At 43.1% G+C, this 23,338-nt stretch overlaps 1 long non-coding RNA gene across 17 annotated transcripts in view; it reads right to left on the bottom strand.

Annotated features, from left to right (window-relative positions):
* Positions 1 to 23,338, bottom strand: part of LOC111248115 (uncharacterized) — a 159,004-nt gene that overhangs the window by 118,013 nt on the left and 17,653 nt on the right. For 7 of the 17 annotated variants that reach the window (XR_015324242.1, XR_015324244.1, XR_015324243.1 and 4 more), the window contains exon 1: positions 15,804 to 23,326. The exons of 5 other annotated variants lie outside the window; for them this stretch is intronic. This is a non-coding gene — a long non-coding RNA (uncharacterized LOC111248115). Of the gene's footprint in view, positions 1 to 942; positions 1,695 to 2,265; positions 2,361 to 12,973; positions 14,018 to 15,803; positions 23,327 to 23,338 lie in introns of those variants that run through there. 5 more of the 17 variants (XR_015324252.1, XR_015324245.1, XR_015324247.1 and 2 more) reach the window with 5 other exon arrangements.

The raw sequence follows: 23,338 nt of genomic DNA, 5'->3' as shown, positions 1-23,338 counted from the left end.
TTACATCTTTTTCCTTAGTGATCCACTGCTTGGAGCTGCTGAGTACCTACACTGCCGATTTCTCTATCAGACATATTTAATAATAGTGCTTGCTATGGGCACTTTCCTGCGCCTTCATCGTTTTTGTGTGTGTGTGTTTTTTTTTTATATTTGCCCGCAACACCATAATGTCAGTGTTTACTTAAGACATAGGGAAGGTACGTATTTTGATCTCTGAGACCTTTTCTAATCATCTAGGTATTACTCATTCATACATACGTATATAGTGCCTTTCATAGAAAAGTGAAGACTATAAGGTTCATCTAACCAATCGAAGCCGCCAGCTGTTATTGATGACGCTTTTTTTCTCAGTACTTAGATGAATATACGTGTCTAGTAGAAAGGCTGTTTTCATGAACTGGAAAATAGGTAAATCAAAAGCAAAACGAAAAAGGAGAGACGTCTAATACGGCTAGGCTGGATAGAACATGGTCGCCAGCCGCAAACGGTCTGCACCTAATACAACCAGTGTTTCCCTAAAAAACATGAACACTATCTATGATCGTATTCGTTCAAAAATCTTCTCAACTTAACCGTATTTATTCGAACGTATTTGGATGAGTCTGCTGTTTAGTCTATGGCAAATAACACAATAAGGGACCTAAAAGTCAGGCGGTAACGAGCGTTCAACGGTGTCTCTTACATCACCCTGTACTATACCAATTGTCAGTTATAAGTCATTTTTATGAGGGTAAGAACAAATGAACAATACATTTAGAAGACCATAAAATGACGCGTAATCTCCTTGATCAGTAAGGTGTTATAAACCACGGATCCAGCTTTCGTTGAAGTGGGGCTATTTACGCTACTTTTTATCGCTGAGGATTAAGAATATACTGTCCGTTACTTCTAGCCGCTTATAATTCAGCTTCAGCCTCGTTCTTGGAATGATGGAAATCCAAATAAATTCTAAAAGGCGAATAACGTTTTATTATGAACAAAGTTACCGCAATTTTGCCGATGCGTACCTATAAACACAAGTTGCTGGGAACAGAGTTCCTGTTTGAATGACTATGGTTGCTACGCAACGATTAAGTTGGGTCATCTGAGAGTCGACCCACATGAAATTTTTTGCCGTAAAATTTAGGATTCAATTGTCTCTAGGGTACAGTAAGATTAATGGGCTTTTCAAATTTCATGTATACCTGCGTACCAGCATGGGAAGCTGCTTCCTACTTCCATAAAATAACATGCTATCGAACAAGATTTTCCGAGTTACAATGGATACCGTATGCAACAATACGAACTCAACGTTTCCAAGCAATCAAGTATCTTTTAAAACAATGTTGTATGTAAAGTTGGCAGCAAATTCGAGGCCGCTTCTCTCTATAGGCCGTTGTGAGTAACCATCAGCTTCTACTAGGTATCATTCATGTCTACATATCGTTGCAAGGTTATGTAGCTATCTACTAGGTAGAAACAGGTTTCTATTTGGAGATCAGTCGAACACACTCGTATACATTTAAAGGGATATTTCCCTGGGGGGCACTTCCGACGTACAGGTTGCGTTCCTGGCTGCTAGCTTCCTTCCACTGGGGCTTAAAGAAATTCTGCAGGCAAATTACCTCGTTAGACTAAATTGCCAAGCTCCGAGTATGATGGCACGCTTTAACGCTGCTCAGCGCATGACCGACGTCCTCCGCTGGATCAAGGACCTACTTTCAGTATAGCATAGGCAATCTAAGTATCACCGACCTCAATCTTTTTGTTGTTATACTGCATGCATATGTCGCAGTGATTATTACTATTAATAATACGTAATTAGAGTTAGTTGATCCGTTATTACCTACAGAAGGTATCTTGGCATTGTTAACAGTGTGCCAAGACGCCTTGAGATATGACGATTTTTGATGGAAAGATGATACGACTTTTACTTCTGAAAAAATATGTGCGAAAATTGAGGCAAACAGGCGACGGAGGCTACAAACGAGACATAACTGTCTAGCTAAATGCTCATGGCTTTTCGAGATATCCTAAAAATTCTGCAGCATATAACGAGCATGCAGCTAGCAAGCATGGGTGAGCTAGGAGAAAAGGGAGACGGAAAAGAAAAGGCACGTAACAATGATGAGGTAAAACGAAAGTTGATATGGCTAAATCTTCTACTCAAGTTTATTAAGTGCTATTCAGTGAACATAACCAAAGAAAGAGACTCCCCCGCCCCATGCAACCGGAACTATTTTTAACTAGTGCAGCATTTAAAGTCGTAATATGTTTCTTACCTACCTTAAAACGCTATACATCTTCGTAGGGCTATGCTCTACTCGCCATCTTTAGGTAAATGGATACACGGATACCTGGCGTATCATAAACGAATCAACCTAAATCGACATCCAACCGATACGACTTATGCTCGTTATCGCAATTCATGCTATTTAAATTTTGGCCAAAAGCTAATTCAGATAGATATCGATAGAACTGAAAGCAAAAAAAAAAGATAGCTGAAAGCACATCCGCGTTTTATTGGAGAAAGATGGAATATCATGACTCATCGAAGACCCTCAATATCACTCTCAAAGGAGCGAATGTGCGTCGTCTCCGCAAGATGCCGGGATCCGCTAACAGCGTAGAGTCGACCGTCGAGTTCAGTCTTTCACAAAGTCTTCACTAACTGAAGGCCTCAAACTATTATGTACAAAGTTGAAAGGCCTTCAACATTGATCCCATTCAACAACACCAAGCAGATACTCTTTTTAGGTCCATGTTCCGTAGGTAAGAGGCACTTCAGCTCAAATCGATATTTGCTCAAGGTCTTTCGTCCTTCTTTTTGTCGCTCAAGTGTATTACGCTTTCATATTTACGCGCACGAGAAAAACGGGGCCTTCTTTTCGTTTCTCTCCCATCTATAGTGCTGGATTGATTTGAAGATCAAATAGGTTTTTCGTTCTACAAGTAGATGATGCTTGATTGACTAACAGTTCTGTTCGTCAATTAATACGACCCTATAATTAGACAGACATTTGCCCCCTTTACCACATGGTCGCTCGTTCTTCCGATGTGACACTTTTCTGCGCTAATCTCATTCGACTGTATTTATAGCCCTCTGCCGGTGCGCTTACGAGGATTATTTTCTGTTCATAACGCCTATGATTTTTCTTCTAAGAAAACGGTTTCGCAAGCTCAATGCATGTGCCATTGATATGTTCGATGTTTCAACCCCGGCAGGCTGTAGCCACAATCATTTTTTGCCATTAGTCAATCGTATCTAAGCATGTGTCGTCGTCGGCGGCGGCTTTTATGATCGACGCGATTTTACCGCTGACTCGAGTTGACTATGAATGATTTAAACCGAGACTCTTTAATTGGGTAGCATGGACAGTCACGCAGGCCACTTATGTTGTGCAGGCGCTGAACTACTGCCTCCATGTGGCCTGCAGCCATTGCATAGCGACCAACTACAACAATCGTATTCAGAGTGATTTTCGCGTGAACTGGTTGCCGGTCCAAGTTGATCGAACAACCGATTAAGTGAACGGACGACCGACTGTCAGAACGTTGAGACCTTTTAATTAGAGCAAACGGGTACTCACGATAAATGATAACAATTACATAGCTTCTGAACGGCAATGGACGGGCTGCATAGATAGATAGATAGATTAAAAAAGCGAGCCTGATATACTACGAAATCGTACTATCTAATGACCAGTATTTTGTGTGTAAACGATTTCCGCTTACAGAATATTTTTAATGATGATTATCAAAAGCTTTCTATTGGACCCGCTAGATGCACCCAAAGCTCAAAGCAGGCAGGTCAAAGCAGATTAATGAACCTTGGCAGTAACAATAAGATGTCGAAATGCTTCCTAGCTAAACGGATATGAAACTAAATAGTAAAAGCTAAATAGTGCGCGCGTTTATTTTGTACTATTCAATGTCGTGTGCTAAATGTAACGTATAGCATATGACTAACAGTTGCGCGCAAGGCTTTCGCACCTAAATTAGGCTAAGCAGGGGCGTCCGCAGCTAGGCAACAGGGGTGTCAGGTCCAATTGATTCAATGACATGCGTCCGTTTTATAATCATAACAGTTGATACGCCGTTAGAATAAAAACGATCGAAGACTTCTACGTAGACAAACTCGATCCCAACATCATTCAATACGAGCAGTTCATTGATAAATGAAAAACGTGCGGGTAATTCAGTGAAGAATCGCAAACAGACACATTCGGCTCAAGTTTGTTCGCATCCCGCACAGAATTTTAACTTGACCGACGCCGGAGCGGCAGGTGCCTGAACCTAATGAGCACCCACACCCCAGAGCTCCATTCAGACGCGTCCTTATTGAATATCCGAAGCTATCACACGCTGGACGCTTGGAAAGACGGCGCACAAATAAGTGGATTTTGAGGCGGATATTCGGGAACGAATTTCTAAAACGCTTCCGGTTGCAGACGATCGATCATCGTCGCCTGCGCCGACGATACGAGTCCGTTAAGGTTCGTCGAATAATTAATTCGACAACTGGAGGCACTGACTCCCTGTAAAGATCATTGTTAAGGTTTCCTTACTCCACGACACAGTTAGAATAGCCATCTAAATCTTAGATTTTCAGTAGCCGTCTGATGCCCTGATACGAGTACGTGAATGTTTTGAAAGCGTCAGATGCAAAACATCAATGAACGCATCGAAGATTCTGTCGTGAACCAGAACACGATGTCAACCTCGTGCTGTTTCCTCACCTATTATCAGTTTACGTAGACACTAGTCGACCTGTTTCCTTTAGCTTATTTGACGTCTGCTTCCACGGTGATGTGTGCATTTAATGCTTTCTATGGCACCAATATACTGTTCAGGGGCTTTTTGCAATCTATAGAATAACACACGGACACAGCTATGTACTGTGTTCAAAGGGCAATCGTAGCCCCTGTGGGTCATGCTGCCTTATGAACGCCTGCAAAGACGTCCTAAAGCGTTCAACAAAAACTCCAACTGAGGCTATATGACCTTCTCAATGATTTCGAAAAATATCAATCGCATCTTTTTTGCTAACGTATCTGTAATTAATTGCAGAGCTTTTTATAGGCCATTAAGGGGCTACGTGGTTTTTCTGAACCCTTTATGTTAGAATGCAGCATTTCAACAATTGAACGAAGCTAGCAGCAGCAGTAACAACAATAGCGCTTTGGCCTTTGTTCTGCTCTACGAGCTGTTTTGCTTTCGTACCATGGAAAATATTTTTTCTTTTTTATTATTACCATTGTTTAGGTTGTTTTGATGAATTAGTGAAACGACTTCGTGGGAGACAGGCGTTATATCTTCGGGTGTGAGTAAGATCAAGGTAAACATGACACGTTTTCGCTTGAAGAGTAAACCGATGAGACAGCAGAAGACAATCGATAGGTTTACATACATAGAATACAGTCCAATTCATAGGTCAGACGAAGCACTAAATAAATTGGTGGCTCTAGAAGCATTTCGTAAAAAAGGTAAAGAACAAAACTGATGCAACCCAATAAAACACGACGAGGCAATTTTTCATACAGTTATTGGTTCATATTCGAATCAACTTGTTCAATGAATTTTTTTTTTTGGAGTAAATTGGGGAAAAAGTATCAACGATGACACGTTTCGTCTTTCGTCTGAAATCTGTTAGGTCTATTAAATAGATCAATGCATTAACCTGCGCTCATATTTAGGCCTTAAGCGAATCATCATCCGCAGAGGCCTATTCAAACTATCTACTCTACATAACCCCAGACTGGTAATGTTGGTTTTCTACTTAAACTAGCCAATTCGTTGGATATATGCGTGTGTACATAATACTCCAACTGGCACCAAAGCGCAGCTAGACGGCATTTGAAAGATCCGTTTTCGAAATATGGTCGAGATAGCACGACTTTGACCGCTATCAGCCGTAACAGCTGCGTTCTGTGACCGTACTGCAAAGTTCATATTGGTTCCTTATGGATACTCAGTGTAATAACATCCTCGTATATTAATCGGCGTCCCGTCTATGGAACGACGCAAACTTCTGCCGTATGACACAAGCGGCTAAATAATAGAACAGCAAAAACAGTAGCGGCAGCGGCAAAGCCGTCTGGTTCTGTTGATCTGCGTCGAATGTTCCCTGCTCGCAGCCTATCGTCAGTCTACTTTTTAGGATAAAACAGCCTATACGGGCCTGCTCGATATATGACCACATGGAATCGTTTATCCGTCGGAGTACAGTTGTGGCGTAGGGAGGATTGAAAGCGCCATAGAGAGCTACCGCGCATCACCATTTACATGAAAAAGTTCCCTAGAAATCTTCGACGGGCCAGTGCGGCAATTTGCAATGACGAGAGGAAGGAAACGAAAGCGGCTGTTAACCCGGTTCCCTCAATGAGCTAGCTAGATTGGCCAACCATCTATGAGCTACTTCTCAAATGCAGATTCTTCACGGCGACGCCGCGGACGATAATCGTCATGATGACTTTGTGACTCCGTTCTTGTGCAGCGGCAAGCTATGCAAGATAGTGTATATATATATTGAAACATTCACTATTATCATATGTTTGGCGCGTATGCATATACCTATGGTATATTGTACGTACGGGTTATATCCACCAGTTGCTCTTAGGTGTTTTTGCTATAATTTGACAGTAGTCTACCGATGGCAACCATATACTGAGAAGTACCCTTTGTTGTATCTCAGCATTGTCTAATTTTATTAGAAAAACTAGTAGTTTATTTTGTTTGTGTGAGCAAATCAAAAGATGTGACTATTTGACCACTATATAAATTGATACTATTGCTTCTTGCTCCTGCATTACTAAAACCTATAGCGGCGGTCAATTTGAGAATGTGCATATTTTTTATATGTTTAAACATTGGCACAGACGTTTTTTACCATCAAAACTCTTGTTTTGTTATTTTATATTTATTTTTAGACATCAACTATTTTCACTGGGTTAGGGGTATGAAAAGTATCGTTTTAATATTGCTAAAATAACATTGCTTGTTTAAGTTAGCCTTATATATATATATATATATATATATATATATATATATATATATATATATATAGGAAAAATTCCTGCGTTTGCACGAGCATACATTAAGCTGACAATCATACTGATAACAGAGTGTCATCAGACGCAAAACTGACTCGGTATTGACTATAGTTCAAGTAACTAACTTATGACTTCGTAGCAGCATCATTGAAATACTTCACTGGACAGCCATCACAACAACTTGATGTAGCCAATTCGGTTACGTCAGACTAAACAGAATAATATCAACAGTACCTGAAGACAAACGAGGTTTATCTGCTGAAAGCCTAGATTTTTTACGGGTACCGTCTATTCTATTCCAACAACGCATCTGACTCAGCTCTTATCTAGCGTTCACCAGTATCCTGGAAATCTCCAGTGTCCTGGAAATCCTGTGTTTTTATGCTAATTCTTCGAAAAATGCAACAAAGATTTATTATTGCAAGGACCAGCATGTAAAAAGGTGCAACGGTTGTGTTGGAACCAAGAATTCTATGTACAGGGGAAGGCACGTATCTATCGACGAGAAGAAACCGGCATTTAGAAAAAAGCCTCACTTTTATCTATCTAATCTAAAGATTGCGCGTTCGAGTTAGGTCAATGAATCGATTCATAATACATAATGCTTGGTTCTCGTGGTTTTCAATACATTGGGGATCGGCCACCGATCTTCGATAGGCGTTATCGATCGAATTTGAAAGCTGGAGCCTACAGAATATGTTATATCTAATAAATCTTTCAGCATTTATAAAATACTGATCACTTCCTTTGATAGGGATCTAGAAACTATCTATTCTTTCAGGGTCAAAGACGCAGTTCTTGAACACACATGTTGTACCTCCCACATGACGAAACGTAAATTTTTGTTTTGTACAAGTTAGCTGAGCTTTTTTCTGATATTGAGACACCGATGTGTGTTATAGAGAATTCGAACAAGCAAATATAGCCAATGGCCTAGGAAATTAACTGATAGTTGCTGAACCAGTTGCATAATAAGTTGTTAATAAGTTGCCAACGGTAACCACATTAACAGCTTTAGCACATAAATATAATATGAAAAAATCAGTATTTTTGTTTCATTATTAACATAGATAATATACCCTTGGTGTCTTTCGGTGTTTAGTCGATAACACCATAGCCAATATAACTGACCGGGTCGAGCATCGCGAATTTATAATAGAACAGGAACAAAAGCGATAAGCCTGCTGTACACGTCAGCTTCATTAGATGCTTCACGACGCATTCTTTTTTTCTTTTATATACATTCGTCTAAAGGTTATATCGAAAAGAGTAAACAAGGTGGTGACAGCTTCCAGATCGTTTTGCCTTGTATTGAACTCCACTGTATAATCGTAAAGTTGAATTGTAAAAGAGATGACCTAGTTGGCATCAACAGATGCTTACGGAACAGCGAACAAGCCGTTTTTATCGTAACCCAGCCTAAAAGACTGTGGCTGGAGCTGATCACTAGAGAAGGACTGCATTGTTGACAGTATCGCGACAGCCATTACTTATGTTCCGAAAAGAAGAGCCGACAAGTTAACAGTACGGCGTCAGAAACCTGCTCTGAGGGACATCAACGGTAACAACTGTGGGCGCTTCACTTGATCATAGCAAGCGACATCAGATGGCGGCTACGGCGGCAACATGAAGAGCAGACGCAACGAAGTGTTTGTAGTATTTGCAGCTTTCCGTAACCCTGTCACGATAAAATCAGTAGCATCACTAAAAGCAAGCAATAGCAATATTCATCTTCTGTCGGCAATGTATTCGTCTAGAAGTCCTAATAATGACATGCAGTGACCTATCGTAGTAGCATCTATCGCAAACAGCTCATGCGTCTCCAACGCACCGGCCTTTGTCCATGACTACGCACCGACTGCTGTAGTGTTACACAAAAACGGTGACAGAATCATGTCTGCCTACCGCAATACAGTCCGATCTATTCGATCATTCACTAAATCAAGCGCCAAACCAGCTTTCATATGCGGCACGCTACGACACGTAGTGTAGAAAAACATACGCACAAACATATGATATATAGCAACTCACTCACCGAACCTTCAAAAAGTGCCGTTGCGTAAACAATAGTAATAATTATCATCACCATAGCAGCATTTCTTATTATCTGGCCTGCTATCGTTATCAATCGCTCTGTTTCGCGTCATTATGTTTTGCCAAAAGTGTGGTTTGCCCTACACAATATTTGCAGGAGCACATGTGCAAGATATAGCGCTGACAACTTAACACAACCCTTGAAACTGTTACATGTGCCATGATAATATCATTTACACGAGGTTAAGGGGGCATTTACAAGGTAAATGGGCAGCACTCACAAATGTACCCATGTTCTTTCTTCATACACTGGCATGTGCAGAAAAAGAGACTACGGTGTCCTAAACTCGATTTAAATCACCTTTTGGACCAACCAGAAAGCTCTACAAGGTGACCAACGTTGCTTTAGGAACGTGCCTCCGCTCGATGATTTCTCGAAAATCAAAACTTGAAAACCAATGATTATGCTTTCCTCGAAAACGATCAAAAAGCCAAACTTTGTCACGTATAAAGGCGTGCCACTAATGTGCCCCAGTCCACCCCTCCCGCTGCGCATAAGCCATCCACACTTCATCTTCACGTAAATGTCAAGTATTTCCACTTTATTCCCTGTTTTAGGACGCAGCTAAGAGACACCTTTAAGATGATAGATGGCACACGGACAGAATCCAGCCCGACCACAACGACATGGTCCCACTGCTGAAGATTTCATCAAAATAAGGCGTTCAAATGCCAGACCAAGCATAAGCTGTAAGTGCCACCAGCGTCGGAATCAATAATACGCGGAGGTATCTGGCGATATTGAAAAAATACTAATAGAGCCGGAAAACGGCACGCTGACTGAGCAAAACGTAAGTATGATAAATAATAAAAGTATTTTATATTTAGGTTCGTGGTGTTAAGCGCGGAGTCGTCCACCGCTGTTTCTGTTTCCTGATCTTGTCACCGTAGTGAATGACACCATACACGGATATTTTAGACTCGGAAAAACATTCGCTGTGTTCTATTTTCCACGCTGGATTAGGACGGTGCTTTCAGTGATGGTCAAAGAAATATGCGCAGGGGAGTAGTCACCCGGTAGACAGCAGAGCGGGCTAGCCGGCCAATGCGTAGATTTCTACAGCTGGAAGATAACGACAATTACCACCGAGGACATTAATCAATTGCTTTCCTTACCAATCAAACATAAATCACCGAGTTTTCGTGGGACCCGCACCAACTACGAAGTTGCGCACTCAGCTAATACAGGACGTTATATCATATTGTTGTTGTGTATTGTGAAATAAAAATGCGGCCATCATCTTGTCGGAACGTGGTCCGTGAGCACCTCTAGCAGCTTTACTAGCCCTGCTGCTTACGCTCATTTGATTTTCATCCGAATTTACATCAGTGAAATTGGTTGAACATCAAGGTTATTTGATTCGAGCGTCGTGTTCACTATAGATAACTAGCTTTATCCTGCCTAGCAGTCATTCTTCGCCACTTCTGCGACTTCTATTTGAATACAAATATATATTCAATCCAGATATATATTTTCTGTTGTCATCAATGTTTCCATAAAGCGTAGAATGATGATAGAAACTTTACCGTGAACTAGCTGATGGAACACGTGGACCTCTCACGACTAGCTTGGCTGAATAGCTTGTTGTGTACAGTCGCATAGAGAAGTTCCCTTCCATGTAGAAATGCATCTCTGGACATTGAGCAAAAAAAAACCGAAGGCGTTCCCTCTTCAATATTATGGAAGCGTAGATTCTACTGTTGGCTAAACAAGCTGGAGGCCTTCCTAGCAGGGTACCGCGTTATCGATAAGACGTGATAGAGCCGCTCGAGTCGAGAGCGCACTGCTGTCGCGACCGCTGTAGATTGCGGAAAGCTAATCTCATATTTCCCAAGCCCGCTTACTCTGGCGTGGAAGTCGGTGATCGGCTTCGTATACGCTCCACTATAAGCGACTACCACTGCAATTCCAGCAGATATGAAAGGATGTACGACACATCCGTTTGGATTGTTTCAAAAGAAATGAATAATCAACGTGGACATTATTTTTCTCAAATAAATGTGCTACTAAATAGCTGCCCCATAAACGATCAGTTACTAAGCGCATGGTGAGTTACAATAATAATGCAGGGAATTAAAGCATAGCTCAGTTGATCTGCCTACGGGCAGGAGGAAGAGTCGTCGCTATCCCGCCTCACTGAAGCCTATCTTTGACCGTTCCGCTCCGCCAATTGTTATCTTAAACCCTTAAAGGAATTCGCGATCCGAACCGGGCGTTTTAAATTATATTTGTCTATTTCGAGCACGCTTCTATCCTTACTAAGATGATTTTCCTGCTTTCTTTTTTCTTCTGTTGTATGATGGTATACTCGAGTTTTTCCCTATTCTAGGCAAAGGCCAACAAGAGGACAGCGGTAGCTAAGAAACCAAAGTCGTGTAAGCGGGCCATACTCGGGGACCCTAAAAGGAAAAAATCTAAACGAGTGCCTACCCATATGTATGTGTGCTGAGTTCGTCGTTACATTTTTCATATACCGCGTGGCTGCTAGGCAACTGGTAAATTGACGTGAGCTAGGAGCATTCCGTACTATATCTAGATTTGAACTTTTCCGTACTGCGAGCCAACACAGGGCCATCAAGTCCTGACGCTGCCCATGAAGTTAGCTAGTTAACTTCAGCCACCTACGAAAATTACTACTTCAATTCGTGTAAGATCACGAAAGGTAAAAATCGTTTCTCAAAGAACATTAGTTATTTTAAGATAACTTACGGCAGGGGCAACGCACTACAGGACTACATACAGGACTGCCTCATTAAAAACCAGCTTGCGCTAGTCGAGGCCGACAAATTTAATTTCAAAATACCTGATACTATAATAATTAGGCCAAACTCTAGCTCGGAAAAATATGATAAGAAATTTGTTACCTTTAGCATCGCATCATCCACATATATATATGAATAGACAGAACTATATGAATTCGCAGCCTTGCTTGCTTAAATGTGCTTTTGTTTTACATAAAATTGTCCTTTACAAACTGACAAATCTATACCCCTGTATCCAAAGCAGTGCCTTCGCATTAAGACTTGCAGGCCAGGCCTGAATAGCAATTATGTACGGCGTTCTCGACGCAATATGTCTTTTAGAACAGACCCTTGTTTTGTCGGAATTTGTCTAGCGGCTTTCCATGTCACGCCTTTCGAAATTGTAAGAGAGCTAAACGTGACCAACCTGGATTCTTTAGCAGTTGTCGTGTACCTTAACATGCAAGTCATTATAGAGCTTTTGTCTTGATTTTTTTCATTTTGCTCGAGTTATCAGTCTATAGATGTCAATGCAACGGTACATAACGCTAGTTCACACTAATACACGTAAACATATTGTTGCCCGATGCGCGTGCAAATCTGCCCTAATATTAGCGTTACTCATTATAGTTAATATTTTGTAAGCCTAATGTTCGACTACGTTGACCAGATCGAACTTGTTTTCTAAGGTAAAAACGCCGGTGCGGACGGGGGTGGCAGCGTTCGATACTAGATGAATTGTGTTATAGTTGCTAGTGATATGTCAACAAGTACGCCTGCGCAGACATGCCATGGAACAACAAAATACCACAAGTTTATGCAGAGCAAGAAAAAAAGTGTGTCCTGGAAACTTCAATTGAACCAAGTATTTGAAACATTTGATGATATTTGAAAAAATATTTGATGCACCTTTTGATTCGAACTAAGATAAATGGGTTTGACACTAATCTGCTATTGTAAGGATGTTGGGAGGCTCGACCGAGCTGGGTGCCGCGCAACGCATCGATCGAAGAAGGACTGTAATGAAAAGTCGAATAGAAATGCGGAAAAGACACTAACTAACGGTTGATTACCAGTGCATCTGAATGGTACAGAACGCGTCGAAATTTAGTAGTTATTGATACATTTGTTTATTTTAACGGCTTTCTTTAATTTGGAGTGCAGCGAACGGGCAACAACGTTATAACAAGTGGCTGCTCTCGCTCAGCTGGGGTAGCCAATTATCCATGTAACGGTATTGAATACATCTGAAAATCTTTCAGAATCTCTAGGCACCAAATTCGTTTTCTTGCCATCCGTCTGTATCTACCTTGATTTTGTCAATTCGTCTCCTGACGTGTATGTGGGCATGGGCTAAGGACATTTTTACCAGTACCAAAACAGTCTAACGACCTTCCAACCGCCATCGAGTAGTAAACAGGTTGTCTGCTTCCCGACTTCGTTACGTTAGGGTATTTTTAAAGCCATATTTTATTATAGCATAGAGTTCATTAAGTCAATTTGTGCTTACCAGCATTACTTATACTTTACATTTATTAGTGAGACGATGAAGTATTTAATAGAATTCATCGGCCGTCGTCAGCCGCGTGAAAATCAAACTTAAGCCTGTGTTAGAGTGACGTCAAAGAGACCAGCCGTTAACGCCTACCTAGAACCTTTCTACCACAGATTTACTTGAACATCGATTCAGTTCAATCAAAGCCGTCTGGCTAGATGCCATGGGGCAGTAGCCCGATCTACATAATAACCTAACGTCTAGGATAGACGTAGGTAGTTCCGTGCGCAGTGTAAGAACAAATTCGTTCTTAAGGCCATTTGACAGCTAACGTCAACAATGTCAAAAGGCGACAGCATTGACACAGACGAAGAGAAAATCTCCAACATTCTGCCTTTTTGCTTTTCATGGTTCCCCCCTGAGAGCCCGCCATAACTGAAGCAAAAACGTCGTGAGCCGATTTGGTGCCAATATGATAAGAGCTCAAGACTCGAATCGAATGTAGAGCAATAAACTTGTCAGAACGCCGGCGGCAGCAATAACAGGCAGGAATAGCAGGAGGAACAGCGCTAGCGTAGGCCCCGACTCCGGCAGGTCCGACGTAACGGCCCAGCTTCCCGAACGGTAGCGTCGTAGCGTTAAGTAAACACGTTTACTAGAAAAGTGAGAAAAGAAAAAAGAGGGAAGGGACAGAACAAAGTCTAATGTAATTGTCTCTTTTATGACAATAAGTATAAACGGTCACGATAGACTGCGATATGAGCTGTAGGCATTGAGTGGAACGTAATCTGTATATCGCTATACAGTTGGATCAACTACGAAACCTCCATTGTACGCATTATGACGTTCCGGTTTGAAATCAGCCTTCCTATGTATTAATGGATGTACAAGAACACAGTGTATTGTCACACTGTTTCATTTGTTATTCGATTACTATAGATGCAACGCGTTGGGTACGGAACTTTGGATGAGATGCGGAGTGCCTGAGAACCCCATCTGCGCCTGTCACCGAGAGAGCAAAGATGCGAATCAATTAGCAGGACGCCTCTATGGGTTTGTTTTATTAAATTCCCAAGCAATTTGCAAACTTTCTCATTTGGAAAACTTCTGATGCGGGCTGGAACGATCGTTGAAGGATAAACTCTCGATCATTTTTTGCATTTGCTTGAGCTGAAGTTCAGCTGTTTCACACTCAATTACCTCTGGACTTGGGAAAAGTACAAGCGGTTTCGTCATAAGGTTATAAAAAATTGGGTTGCTATAGTTTCTGCCCAATTAGTTCATTAAGCAAGTAATTATCAAATGTACATCTAACATATTGTATTTATTAGATACGTAACTTTGAATCATCTTATGATTTAATATTTGTTTATCACAGACGCTGTTTCCACAAAACCGTCGAAAAGATGCAGAACAACAGCAAGAAGACTCTGTACAGTTTAATGTTTGTGTGCTATAGTAGAGGATGGCTTTACATTTTCTCATAGGCGATTCCACTTAGTCGCTGTCACCTGCATCCTACTCTCTGCCGGCCAAAGTTGCGACAATCAAAAAGCAATTTTCGTAATGACCTTGTGAGAGCATCGACGCTGTGGCTTTTCAGGCTGAACCCTGTGTCAATCGAATAGGCTAGACGATGTGTTGCAATCTCGCCCAGCCTTCATTGGTGCCGTGTTGGTTACAATCCGGATACGCGGTCATGTTTGGACTCACACCCTTTCCTATGCCATCGCCTAGCACCAACGCACAGTCAGACCCAGTCCTGAGTAAACAGTACAGTTTAGCGCCTTTAATTGCACAGCCGCTTAAATGCCAATTTTGACGTGTGCCTTGCAGTGTTAGTTGAAGTAGATCTCGTACGGCAAATTAGACAATTGATCTTAAATGACGATTATTACACTGAGCTCACACATATATAGATTAAGTAATTCCATTATATGTGTTACCTCGCGATTTTCTCTCTCTCTCTCTCTCTATATATATATACATATACATATATATATATATATACATATACATATATTATAGCACGACCGCGGTTAGACTAGCAAAGGTAGAAAACTTCCAAGATAACGTCCCTTCCTGTAAGAGCCCGAATTCGAAAACCGACTTCCGTAGACTAATATATACAGCACTGAAATAGTTTTAAACTATACTAGGACCAATGTTTTACACCAGACCTTTACTACAAATAACATGTCTTTACGACCGGAACGAACTTGAATCTTTAATCACTTGTTTTGCTCCTATATCATAGCAGAAGTGTATTTATTCATAAGTTAGAATTATATTTCCTCCATTACCATATATTTATGTGTGAGAAAGTGTGTGAATATAAGACAGGGGAAAATGTAGCAGAACATTTTGAACTTTCTTGATGTTCTCGCATCAGTGAGTTCGCGACACGAAAGTACAAATCATAGAAACATTCAAAACTTTACCTTTTGCTATGTCTCTCTCTCGCTTGTTCCGCTTCCTTTTCACATTTCGCACTCGAACTCTTTTTCTCAAAACTTAACCAACGCTGCCCCGTCTCTATTTTCGCTCCTGTGCCCGTCTATTTCCACACCTGGACGGGAGCAGCTGCATCAGCGGTATAAGGACAAGCGGAACTGGACAGGCCAAAGCTTGTCTGCCAGCTCGTTGCTTACACCCTTGCCACTTAGTCCTTTTGTGTATATATAACACGTAATGTTGGCCTACAGGCTCTCGAATTCGACAATAGTAGTTGTATAATAACATAGTAGGTACCGGCCCTTGACCCGAGACCATCGAAAGGAGCAATGTCTGTGGGAGACGAACCAGGCGGCTGGACCTTGATGCTTGTTAACGGTTAGATAGGTGAGCAGGGTTTTTATTGTGCGCCGGTGCGCGATGCACTTGCGCGATAGCTGACTGTACTACTTACCCCCATCTCGTCCAGTTCGACCTCATCTTACCCGGTCTCGCTGTTGTCGAGCTATGGAAGATGCGTTGAGAAGTAGAAGTACGATGTTCCTCGTTCGTTTCCCCTACAATCTACTTCGCCTGCCTTTGACTGATTAATCCAAACTCTTTCTCCCCGCTGCGCATTACTAAACTCCAATAGTAATATTGGATATTTGATTCGCTCAGTTTCTCTTTGCTCCGCTTACACCCCAGCTCACTTTGCTCTGATCAAAGGTTTCAGGTTATACGAGGACAAAGACAACAGCATCTCTAGTGAAAAATAACTTCGAAACACTCGGTGATGTTATGATACATAGAACGGCAACGAGCTGCTGGTAATTCAAGCTCTCTTTTTCTTTCGTTTAATTAGTGCCATTTTGCAAACGGCTATTGATATGACTGGTGAAAGCTCTGTGTTTAATTTGCCTAGACCCGTACGTAACGCGCTATATGGTTACGCTATACGTACCGCCGACACATGCTGTCCGTGTGTTGACGGACGTGCCCAGACGAGCACAAGATGACTCACACTATGTCTTTTTACAGAGTTGCAAGGCACGTGGGTTCAATTCGAACGTGAAAACGCAACGTAGAAACAATGATAGCGATGCCACAGTCGTGGCATGATTACTATCATTAGCATTGTTGCATGCTCTTAAGACAGTGTAGCCGAAAAAATAATGAGACGCGAAAATAATTCCCAACGCTGTTGGAAGGCAAATTACACACGGACAAATGCTTGATCACAGAGCATTGGATCCACTGACATTCGTTGGCGACGCCGACGCTGTCACAGATTGGAAGGTCCAGCTCAACTCATCCGACGATTCTTCATACGGAACTGCTATTAGCTACAGCAGGGCAGTGTCGATGCGCCTCTTGCCCCGACTGGCCGTAACGCCGGCGTGAAGCTGGCCAACCAACGCCTGAACCGCTTCTGTCATCGACAGACATTTTAGAAAAGCAGGTGCCGCAACGATGGCTGCGTCTATAAAGAAAAATCATTGTAGAAGGACTGCCTTTGTCTACTGATTTTAACCTACCGCTGTTCTCCGTCGAGTAGCGTCAAGCACGATAGCATTGTGTTTTTTCAGTATTATGTTATTACTAGAAGATATCGCTACTTTTTATTCCCACTGTTGCTCATTAATAGCATTGCATTATCCTTCGCGATGCGTCTAGTTGCACTTCAGCCGTTCAGTTTTAATCGACTGCACAGTATCTAGCCTCTCTCCCTCTATGACCATTTGCGGTTGCTAATCGACCTAGCAAACCGATCATACCTAATTGCTAGGTGGGATGGTCGTCGATGCCGCCGCTGTTCGTACAATGCAGTCGTAAACTTGCTGTTTCTTTTGTTTCGACATTCATAGGCTTAGAGATGGCACTGGTCGGAGGCTAGGCCGCTAGTTCCCACCACTCATTATTCGCTCGCTCGCCCGTTTGTTAAATACTAGTGCTGGTACTAGCGGTGGAAGGTTTTCTAGGTGCCGCTGCTGTTCGCGCCCGCTGTACCCAAGCGGTAGACTCACCCTGGTTACCGCCGCGGATGCTGTTGATGCTGCCGCTATCACTAAATAACGTCGTCGTTGGCGCTAGGGAACGACCAAGAGAACGAATGACCACGCAGCATCGGCAGCCAACCCGCCCGGCAGACTCACTCACGCAGTCACAGACGGGTACATAGGCCCAAGCGCAAGCTAGCTGCCGCCGGCTCAACTGCAGTAGCCTCCGTAACAGTGGTGGTGGTATCGTCCAACACGGGGACGAACGGCCGCTGCTGCTGCTGCTGCTGCTCCTCACTCGACTCGACCGACTCTTGTCGCGCAGGCATCAGCAGCAGCCGCTGCCGCCGCCGTCGCGCAGCCGCTGCCGCCGCCACCGCTGCCGCTGCCACCGCCGCCGCCGCCGCCGCCACCGCTGGCCTGCCTGCCTCATTGACTACTGTAGCCAGTAGGAACGGCGGCCGTTGTACCGCTGTGTGGATAGTTACAGCAGCAGCGGCTAGCACAGTAATATGAAAAATAGCAACAGCGGCGAATTTACAATAACAACAACAAAAAGCAGCAGCAGCAGCAGCACTAACTTGCATCAATGACGGCCAGCCGCCAGTTGCCACCACTGTTAGTAGTACTAAGATGAAGCAGCAACCACCGCCACAGTTGAATAACGTTGGCTTTCGATAGTACAGTTGCTGCTGCAAAGGTAACTGCAGTGGCGGCAGTGGCGGCGGCGGCAGCGGCAACGGCGGCGGCCATAGGCAACAGTTGCAGTAGCCGATGCTGCAGGCGTCAGACACTCGCTGGCCGGCTGATTGGTAACCGCTTATCAAGCAGCTGTATCTTTATGTACATATATCGCCATTGCAGGCAGCAGCGTCCTAGCGTCAGTGAAGCCGATCCAGTGACACACCGACAGATGACAATAACACAAACCGAACAACGAAAAACAGTTCCATGAAAACTCATATCGGAGACTGTCGTTGGAAGCGAATCACAATAGGAACCAGTTGTAGTCAACAGTACAATGACATTTAGATCTTCTTAACTTACCATAATCATAACACTCATGCAACTTATTGTGTGGCGTGAACGAAGGTAGTGTTTCGATTTGAAAAGGGAAAGAAAGAGAAAACACGGGGAAGGTAGCAGCTGATACTGCAGAACACGCATTGGCACATAGCGACTCAGACTAGTTCTGAACACCCGGTGCGGCTACTAGTGATGGGGTTCAGTGTCACCGGCGACCCCTGACAGCAGCGGCAGCCAAAACTGTCGTAGTGTCACGTCACCATAAGCGCCAGGGTACAGGAGAAAGCATAATGGTGATGAAGTCGGTGACTGTGATGATGATGAATGACGCTGACAATAAGAAGAGCATTAACGGGCAGCAGAGCGCTGGTATGTTGAGATAAAATATAATAAAATTAAATTTCCGCCATTTCCAAAAGGTTCACAGGAGGATAACCAGAAGCAGTGGTTAACACAAAATAGCAGGGACCAAATTGAAAAATTTTTTTTCATAGATTTCGCAGTTTGTAAGCTACGAGACTTACGTCTTCAAGAGATTTTTACACCCAAGACACTTGCAAGTGCTAGTTCTAACAAATGGCTAATGTAGAAACTACACGAGGGTTAAAACCAAGGGAGGTCTAATTCGTCGACAAATAAGGGGATTTATCGCGAAAAAAGTGCACAACGACTATAATTCTGTATCCATTTTCGATGGTGGTCTGCTTCATAGAAATTTCAAAAGTCCACTAGTTATTACTGATACTCTCAAGAGCTGCGCATCCGGTATTTCGTACGTCTGGTGCCAGATAGCTTCATATGCTGGTAAGTAAAGGTAGGCTAATATTCTACGTGTGAGATGAATTCTTTTCCCATGTTGTCGTATGTTCAAACAAAATTCGACGAGACTGTCTAGATCTCGTGAGCTTGTCTGGGCGTATGGACTGAATAAGCACTTTTATATAACACACCCCTCAAACATCATAGGTGAATCCATTAGTTAGTATATGCCCTCATATATGTCAGTCATTTGACGGAACGATGCTAAATATCTGATAGAGACACTTCAGTGTAGTAATAATCTATTATATTATCAGGAGTTTGCGATTGCAGGTGATGCTCTGGATTGCATCAAATTCTCCCATACCATTACTTAACGCTGACGCTTAATTAGTATCTTCTGAGGTCTGCGTATTTTAATGAAACGAGAGCTATCAGGGTAGCTTATGAGTGTGTTCATATTTACAGCCTAGAACGTCTTGTCTGAGAGGGCCCCGATTAATTTACCTATCGGCTAGCAGTAACAGAGGTATCGGCGGTATTAGTGAACGATGTAAATTTAATTTTTTTTTACTCACTTAAGTGGTGTAAGGGCAACTAGCTTAAAGCAGATAATACGTTGTTTCTGTGGCCAGTGGCGACATCTGTTACTTTACTTTGAAGACTTTTCGATTTCCTTCACGGTTTTGAGTGCATACTAGAACTTAAACAAGTGCTACAGTTTTACCAGGGGCCAAACCTGCACATGACCGAACTGCCTACAAAAGTAGTAACAGATATAGTATTAATAAATTCTTATCACTGTAACATAAATTGATAGCAGAACAACATCGGACAAGTTAAGAACCAACCTACGGGGTCAGGTGCACACACTATGTGTACAGTTTGGTGTATCGCTATAATTTGCGTCAGAAAAAAACAGCATATAAAAAATTGATGACAATCATTGAAAAAAAAATACCCCCAACGTTCTCTGTTTCTGCCTAGCTCCATAATTGCAGCCAAATTCTGCCGGCCACTTATGCTTAATTCAGTTGGTCAGTGATACATCTAATGAAATACGCAGACAACTGATGCAGAGCTACTGCATTTGCTGCCGCCGCCTAAAGCCCAGCTAGCAAGAATACACGGAGCAATAGAGACATAGGACTATAGACATGAACACAAAAGCTGTCTAGAGTTACGCTAGAGTCAAACGTCAGCCGATCTGTCCATCCGTCCGGCTCCAAATGAAAATCAATTGATTCACGTCATCTGGAACGCCACCTTCACGAAGGTCTGTATCAGTACTGGCCGCCACAGTAGGAGTGGAGCATTGGGTCTCTTGTCGTCGATGCTGTCCTGCTTTAGCTGATGCGCGTGAAGTCGCTTGCCGTTCAGTTGGTAACGCTCCAATAGCGCCACTGACTATGGCCGTGTCGACGCACAATGCTTTTCTTCGTGAGCAGCGTTTTATAATGACGGTCGCTTCTATTCGGCAGCTGTAATGTCAGCTTTACCAATCGTCGTCAAAGGAAAAGTCAACGTGATATGTCTGATGAATTAGTTGCTTTGTAGGTCGCTTGCTAGCTGGTCGGCCAGCAGACGAAGCGCTGCTTGGGTGTCTCGGTTGTTGTCGGCCGGCCATCATGGCAAAACTGGTCAAGCTAGGTGTCTATTAAAATATATACATATATATATATGTATTAGTACAATATATATTAGTGACCGGTGCGGTTGTAGGTCAGTGTATGATAGAACGTCAGACGGACACAGGGTTGTTGTCGGTGCGGACATTTTTTTTATGACCCGTGGGACAGCATTCAGCCGCCCCCGGTGTCGTTGCCACAACTATTTCACATGTGACTGTGACGATGGCAGTAGCAGCAGCAGTCCACAGGAACACTCCGAATGAAAGGATACGTAGAACCGAGCTGACAGACAATAATCTATTGCATTATTTTATCATATTCACACACAATATCATATACATACAAGTTAGTCCTATTCTATAGTGTACGTATGGTATAATATCCTGGGGCGAGTGCGCAGAAGAACAGAAAATCAGTCTGCCTGAATTATCCCTTTATCGCTTCCTCTCTCTTTACCATATACTATGAGGCTATAGCTACAGTTTGGACGGAAGAACTGGCATTTGTTTAGTTGGGGAGACAGCGAAGTAAACTGCAGTCGAAACAATCGCGTGGGGGTCCAATCTCCTATTATATATATATATATATATATATATCCATTTTAATCTGCCGTGTCCAATGGCATGCGTACGTATGTGTGTGAACGAATTGTGTTGTAATACTTGTCCACTCAGCATCACAACCATCCGATAAAGCTTGCCCGTTCTACCGACAAATAACCACAGGCGCGAGAAACAGCATACGAGGTCAGCCAGCTTCTAGACAGAGATTCGTAGGTGGGTCTAGGCTGTACTAGGTTTCACAAAAATGTTGGCACGGAACAGTATATCTGGTTGGATGGTTTTCAGTAGACTCCAACGGGACGCAGCTACTGCTGCGATTACTGTGCATTAGCCAACCAACATTTTCGCTTGATACAGAGCATGGCATGGCTTAGACTGCAAAAAAGCTAACAGAGGACTGCGGACCCTGAACTAGCATTTTCGTTACCAGCCCCGAAACTGGTACATCAGAGCGATGAAGCCAATAGACTCGTATCTGACAGTCTAACTGGATTGCAGCAGCAGCAGCACCCCACTGTACAGCTACCGTCATATTATCCTGGGTCGGCGATGAAGTTGATGACGGCACTACCAACAACAACAACAACAACTTGTGCTTCAACAACAACGATAACACTTTAACGCTGCTAGACGTCAGCAGCTGCAGCAGATCTCTTAAGTCAAAGTAATACCTCGAATACATGACCGAGTATCCACTATTGACCAAGAACTACTGCGTGCGACCTAGCAATAATGAGTTTCCTACAGCAGCAAGAGCATCTCAATAATAGCGTGAGCAACAACAACAACAGAGCAGGTTCAGCAGAAACAACTAACAACAAAACTTGCAGTAACTGTTGAGTATCCAAGATCATAATTTTGCCCTAACATTTCGTCCGGAGTAGCTCGAATCGAAGCCCCGTTGTCGTTTAGCCGAAACGATGCCAACGGCAGCTTGACGCTGAGCTCTACTAGCTAACAGAGGGACAACGCCGATGAACAGTCCCTTGGGCGTGCGCACCCGACGGCGGTCGCAGCCCGAATGCAGGTGTTACTCTGGCGTGCAAACTGCCGGCTCGACGCGACCCTCTCCGAATCCAGACGGCGCTGTTGGAGTCAGCGCCACATCACTATTGGTTAAATGACTGGAAAGGGCCCGATTGACCCTCGCTCGTGAGGGATAGTCGTTCGAGCAGCTGATTGGCGAGGCCAGTTGCAAAGATGTTCTTGTAGAGTGGAGCTGCGAAGTGAAAATAAGGCTAAATCGTCGCGTCGAGCGTAGCCAAGACGCCCAAGCAAGCCGGCAAAGCCAATCCAAATCTAGCTTTAATTATTGCCAACTTACCAGTGTGTAGTGCGCGTAGCTTGGATCTATCCGAAAATTATAACAAAGTCCAACGATATTTTGTAGCAGCACCCGTGAAAGAAGCAGAACTGTGATGCTCGTTTAGGATACCCCCACGACAGTCCACAGCCCCACAACGTGTCCGACGGAGCAACCAAAAAACATCCTACGAAGAGTGAACAGCATCGTGTCACTTCATCTACAAAAATCCATCGCGTGTAAAAACACCAGCCGCGCGAC

Source organism: Varroa destructor, unplaced genomic scaffold (assembly GCF_002443255.2).
Source record: "Varroa destructor unplaced genomic scaffold, Vdes_3.0 BEIS01000003.1, whole genome shotgun sequence".
Lineage (NCBI taxonomy): Eukaryota > Metazoa > Arthropoda > Arachnida > Mesostigmata > Varroidae > Varroa > Varroa destructor.
Note: the sequence above shows the minus strand (reverse complement) of the source record. Positions and strands in the feature narration are given on the sequence as shown.